Below are 7,353 nucleotides of genomic sequence, written 5' to 3' on the forward strand. Positions count from 1 at the left end.
CTTACTAACTTGATAGTAGGGGGAAGTAGAACCTTTCTAGAAATAATGAAACATATATATTTTATAAATGTTCAGCCAAGAAGCGATCATTTCTCCTGATCAGAACAACAACGTCCACTGTGAAGATCTTCTTGTCGGATATCAACATGTATGCAGAGGCGATTGAATACCCTCTACTGTTTTGCTTGTTGCTCGGACATTTTTGACATCACAAAATCAAAACAAACATCAAATTGTCGCATTTCGCATCTTTTTCGAATGGCACCAAGTACAAGATTGTGAAACTTTTAGAATTGAGGCTAAACGACCTCGAAGAGGATTCTTATTTTTGAGTACAACAGGAAAGCAAATATATATATATTATTTTTGTGGTCTTTGGTCATCCATTATAAGAAAAGAAAAATTTCAACAAATCTATGTAATTATTATGGTCTCTGTTTTTATAACGAGGCCAATATTTTGAGGGATTGAGACTGAAATGATTTTGAGAACTACATCCTAAGTTCAAATTGCATATAACTTTTAATTATGCATTGAATTGACGAACTGTAAAGTATTTTAGTCATAAAATAATGTACTCAATCCATTCATCTATTATAATGGAGCTAACTTCCTTTTACAAAAGCTAAGGAATCCATAATAATAGTTATGAGAGTAATCAGCTTGTATTAATTTCATTAAATCAAAATTATATATTCGTTTCGAAATAGATACAACTTATTTGTAAAGAGATGAAATTTTGGCATAGATAACGTTGCCTCACTAACACAAAATACCTAATGTATTTTATTGTAGGCTTTCTACTCCCTTGCCTCACTTGATACTTTATGGCTTTTTCATAATTTGTTATTTTTGATAAGTAAACAAAGTAATAATTTAACAAATAGTAGTCCTTGGCTAACTATATTTATGCTCCGTTTCCAAAAGGACAAGAACACAATTTCCTGTTGATCCCTCTTTGTAAATATATTGCCCCTTTGATTATATTTTTTGGCTATCATATAGAAATACAAATGTATAGATACGCTTTTGATAAAATATATCAATGCTAAATTATAATACAGCATCGAATAACATACACAGTAGGATTTTAATATTATAAAATATATGTAATTCATTTTAAAAATTGTAAAAATTACAAAGACAATGATAGTCTGGGATTATTTAAGAGATAAATAGCAGTTGGTATAATTTATAACTTGTTTGGCTAAATATCAGAAGATTTTGGGGGTTCTATTTATCTTTCTTTTTAGTGATAAGGTTGCGTTATACAATTAAGCTCAAGATGTGACAGTGGTAATAAGTTCTTCATTTGTATTAATAATAAAAAGGAACATGAGTTTTTTCTTTCTTTAACTAACCACAGACAATTCACAAACAAAGAGAACAACAATTTAAGGGAGGATGAGGAAATGTAGTTAAAATAAAATAATTATTTCTAGAGATGTGAAAAAGGTAAAACCGTTCTCGGCGAACGTCGTCAAGCAGTCTGTATTATTTATTACTTATCTTTCGGTTTTTTTTCTCGACCATGGATCTAATTATATGTACGTACATACATGTTTTGACATTAAGAATCATTTAAAGGAATATTTTCAGTGAACAAATGTCAAAAATACAAAACTTATAGATTCCTTATTCATTTCGGTGTGAGGAACTTAAGTACAGACAAGGGTATTCGATTCACAGTAGCTTCAATTTGAGTATTTTGTATTACTTATGACATAACGCGAATTAAAATTAATTTTCTTGAGATCTGGCCTTTATATTTTAAGTCTCGTATTTAACTTGACTTGAGTCTACACGGATAAAGTGAAAATCATCATAATGTTACAATAACATTATTATAAACCAACCTAATTTGTCCAAGAAAATCATACCTGTGACTTGCTCCAAATATCCACTTTCATGAGTTAAAGAAAAGAACCTCAAAAATAGAGTTGAAAATAATTGTTTATTTATTTCCTTGTTGTTTATTATTGAAGAATTTTTAACAAGAAAAACCCTGTAGATTTTGAATTATTTATCAAAGCAGTTCTTTTTGTATTCATTTTTATATCTTTTATTTAATTATTCACTCCTTTATCCAATAGTCTACAAAAAAAACCTTTTTTTAATTTGGTTATTTTGTAATTTTATTTTTGATTATGTATGCATAATTCGGCTCACGTTTAACGTGAGCAAGACCTATGACAAAGATAGATGTGCAGTTCTTTTTTTAATTTTGAATGACTTGTTTTAATATAACGTTATTAACAGATTGTCATTTTGATGTTAGCCACTATATTTAAAGCATCTTCAATATATTTTATTTATTACAATCTAGCCCGAGAAAAATGGCAGATTTACATGCAAACTTTTTGCTAGTATTTTTTAATTAAATTTGTACTTAAATAATGATAAGTATATAAGTTTTACATATATAAATTTTGAAATTATTATTTTATAAATAAATTATCTAAAAATTAACTATATGTAAAATTATTCATTATCTAATATTAAGGAGGTGAATATTTTAAAATATTCTTTAATCACCGTAATACGATTATTTGGGGATAAATATATTGTAGATATAGTTGAAAGGCAAAGGGAAAATTATTTGATGATTTTATTTTTTAGCATACATTATCATAAGTGCAAACCAATTAATTTGTAGGTTAACCTTCTGTTAATTGCCCCCCACCAAATCGTAATATAAATACTATCATGGGGTTTCAAACACTCCAACACAAATGTATATATCCTTAAAATTTGTTACGTGAACTCGTGACGCACACAGTGAAAATATCTGCTTAGTTTGCTGATAGTGAAATGATCCTACAACCTCTGTTTTTTTTTTGGGATGTCCAAAAGGAGATATTCATGTCGTAGAGCAACTCATGAAGGTTAGGGGACAGAGTGAACTAAAGGGTAGACCGGTTAGCCTATCTGTCAGGATCAGAAAAACACCAGCTATAAACAATGGAGCTTCTAGCATCATTGACTATATGAACTGGTCAAAAAGATTGTGAGAGCCATCTTTTTTCTAATCCTTAGAAACTTGTGAGTTAAAAAGTTTCATCCAAACACCAATGAAAGTGTTAAAATGGTCATGCTACATAAAAAAAAAAGTTATGAAAAAATAGAAATGGGCAATTTGGACTCAGACATCCGGCAAGATACATATGCCATAGAATGACTTCAAGCAAGACCTCAACAACCTTCTAAAATTAAATAAATTATAAAAAAAAGATGAAACTTTTTCATAGATTCAAACTTAATCTAAATATTTCCATCATTTAATCAAACAATTTTTTTTTCAATAAATTATTCTGGACTGGGATATTTCTTTTTTCTTATTAGATACTTAGAAACAAAATAAATGAACTGTTAACATAGCATCGACAAATATGCATCATAAGGTTAATAAATAAAAGTATATGTTTTTAAGTATTCTACAAACAAAACAGTATTAAAATTACAGCTTTTTTTTTTTTAAATGTACAAATAGTTAATTTAGAATAATTTAACGATTAAATTTCTCCATATTTCAATTTTTCAAATCAAGGACAATATTTATCCATTTCCTTAATATGAATATCTATACATTACAAATTGAAAGTCAGCATTAGAAAAATCAAGAAAAAAACAGTTTTTCTTTAATTATCAAAGTAAAATTGATGTAGATTAGGGTTATTTTATTTTTTTGAAAGTAGTATTTTTGAAATCTACGTGAAAAACACAGTAAAATAACACTACCGGTTTTTCATTTTCAAAAAAATGAGTAATACGACCCAGTCTATTACGTATACTATATATGTCATTCTTTTTAAAAATTGTAGAAAAATAATTCGGTAATGATAGTCTGTGAGTACTTGAAGGATAAAAAGCGGTTGGTATTGTTGACATTTTACTAACTACAAACTGATTTTAGAACAAATTTAATGAGATATGTAAAAGGTAACAAGGTGAGCTACTTATTTTTTTCATTTTATACTAGTAACTGTAAAAAAATCATTGCACTTTCGAAAGATGGCTTAATCTTGTGTCGTAGAAGTGCAATCAGTTTACGGTAGATAGCGATAGAAAGATACGATTTTGTAAAATATTTTTTTAACTGTTTTGTGATTGTTTGACTATGAATTGTTTGATCGAGCGTCGAAGATGAACCCGAACAAAAAGAAAATATGCCTTATTTTTCAATTTTTCTTCGATTAAGGGTGTAACACAATGTGAAGAGTGTTTATAGTCTTGATACGTTTACAGCCAATCACGTGCAAGTTTGGTTTCGTCTATTATGTTCCGGTAATTGTGATACGTCATGTAAGTACTGTTTTGATTGCCAATGATATAAACACTAATGACAGACCCCATTAACAGGGATTTATGCAGGGAATGGGCTGGAGGGGCAGTAAAAATAAAATTAAAAAAATAACCAATTTTTTTTGAAAAAATTAAATATTAAAAATTTCCTTTTTGAAATTTTATCATAAACGGTTGTGGAATTTTTAATTTCTTTCCAATAAATCCCACAAAATCCCACTTACCAATTGGCAGTATTGCAGTTGCTACTTATTGACTGCAAGTCCAGACTTTATCTCAAACTTCTCAAAGCAACCCAAGAGAATTTCGACCCATCTAATAAGTTGCTTCTCCGATTTACCCTCTACCATAAGAGTCACATTAACTGCCTACAGATCAACTATTTTCCTACTCGATCCTACTTGAATACCAAATCTGTCATATTTCCTTTTGATAATATGACTGAGTTCTTCAATTGCAACAACGAAAAGTAAAGGTGAAACCGGGCATCCTTGTCGACAACTTCCCTTCAATTCAATTGATTTACTCTTCAATCCACCCATAGATATTGTTGAAGCTCACAAACTTCAGAATAAAAACGTACCTGATACAGTCAAAAGCTTTTGAAAAATCAATATCTTTATCTGCACCATACATTTGACGTCCATTTACCGATTCTAATACTGCTTAATGTTCCAAGTTCTTCTTCGTCGGAAAAAAAAATCTGGTAGTCACTCAAATAGTATTACTATGTCGCAAAGCAAACCTATGACAAACTCATCTTTTACATGAGCAAAGGCAATAATTAATTTGGGGTTGAGGCCCACTTGAAGATTCATTCATTTTCAGCTATTAATTTGACAATAAATTAGTTAGCAATGTTATAAAGAATCCCTTAAACAAATTTGTTTTTCCCATTATTCAAGAAAAAAACAAATAAAATAATATATTCGCTTCTCTTTTATTTCTAGGTACTCTTTCCTTATTTCTTATCACAATGTACAAACACACACCAATGTATCGCTCTTCAAATAATAATTATTAATTCTCCGGTTTGATATGTGTACACTATGAGTGAACAAAAAACAAGAAACAACGCGTACTATCTCCGGTGTAGGGGCGAAAGAAGAAAAAAAATCATTTTTCTGGGATATCCTTATTTCTGCTTAAAAAAATAAACGATCTTACTAGAATCCTTGAATAACACTGAATCTTGAAATGTCACAAAACTCACAGAATGTCACTTTTTTCCATATTGCAATATTATTAACTCACGGAGGAATAAATAACACGTCTACTCTCTATCAAAGCTTACATAGAATCAAAGAAAAAGAAAAAATTAAACAAGCTATAGCTATGGATTTTTTAAATTTTTTAAAAAAGCTTAAATTTTTAGATTTTTTTTTTTTGGGAAAAAGTTACAAAAACAAAGCCTTCTCCAAAAATATAATTCTACTGACGTCCCTGATTAAAAATAATGGACTTTTTTCACTACGTCTTATACATCTTATTATCTATTCGAGTGATTCCATAAAGACTTGGTTCGGTTCTACTCAAAACAACAAAACACTAATTTTTTTTTTGTAAGAAAGAGCAAAAAATGTTTATGAATAAGAAAAAAACGCAAATTTACAAGTAATGATGATGAAGTTAGCTTAAACCCCATTAAAGTAAGAAAAGGTTTAGATAGCTAATATCACTAGCTAAAAATACATTTCATTTTATTGATTTAAATATGCTGATACATAAGTTATGACATTGTGTATTTCATAGGTACTCACTAAACACATATAAAATGTTTTTCCTCACTTTACATAATTGAATGATTTATTTGTAGGCATATATTTATTTGTGCATACATACACCTACGTATATATGCACAAATTTATGTGTGTATAGAAATATAAGTTATCTTTTAAACAAGAGATTTTTGACGTCACAACTTTTACATGCAATAATCAAAATAAGTATATATAAATACTTTTTCGTTTTATCCAATTGCATCCTTCTGCTTAACAAAAATAACATAACTACAAAAACACTTCAATTTCTTCTTGAAAAATAATTAGGTTCGATACGTATAATTGAAATAATATTGAACTTATCCAAAAATACATTATAATTTGATTTGTAATCCTCTTACAAATTTGAATCATTTCAACATTTTAGGTTCCAGTGTTGTTATTCAATTACAACAAATTAGAAAGCATTCTTATTCATTTTTTTATTGTATGTCAGATCGTCTCCCAACTATTTTGTCTCCTTCTAATATAATGTATTTTTAAATTCTTAAACGATTTGGATATTAAATTAGCCAAAAATAATTATATTTTCATAATATAAAAAAGTAAGCTATTACTTTTCAAAGTATATTAGGAAAAAAACAATGAGCATGAGAAGAAAATCATCCGAGGTTGTAATTTCATAAATGGGTTACAGCTAATTGGTAGTTGTGCAAGGACAGTGATGGAACACACCTTCAAGAAACTTCCTAGAAAATTGAATGGTGTGCCCATTGACCTGCAGGTTTATTATAACCGTTTTCCCCACTATATTTGTTTCCTTCTGGCTCAATTAAAGAACTTATTTCATGTACAAGGGATTCCTAAAGCTAAAGCTTAGCATTAGTGACGATCTTGTCATACATAGACTTTAAAAAAAGTATGAATATTTTATTACTTACAATAAGTCTAGTTTAAGGAAATCCATTATTTTTCCAAGAGACGGCTTTAGTAATTGGGTTTTAATACACCGATCGGTTTACATTAGATGATGTTCTAAAGATAAGATTGCATACTAAGGAAGACTTCTTAGGCAGTAGTGTGATTATTTGAAAAAAGTCGCCATATTTTACCATTTTTCTTTATTAAAGGCGAAAACTCAAACATGGCTATTGAAAATGTGAAAATTATTTATAGTTCTAATACTGTAACAGCCAATTATGTGAAGTTTTGGTTTCGTCGATTCAGTTCCGGTAATTTTGATGTCAAAGATGGATCACTCTAAGGAATGCCAATTGTCGTTAAAAAAGTGGATAAAATAATGGATATAGTTGAGTCCTACCATCACTAC

This window comes from Lepeophtheirus salmonis, chromosome 13, assembly GCF_016086655.4.
Source record: "Lepeophtheirus salmonis chromosome 13, UVic_Lsal_1.4, whole genome shotgun sequence".
NCBI lineage: Eukaryota > Metazoa > Arthropoda > Copepoda > Siphonostomatoida > Caligidae > Lepeophtheirus > Lepeophtheirus salmonis.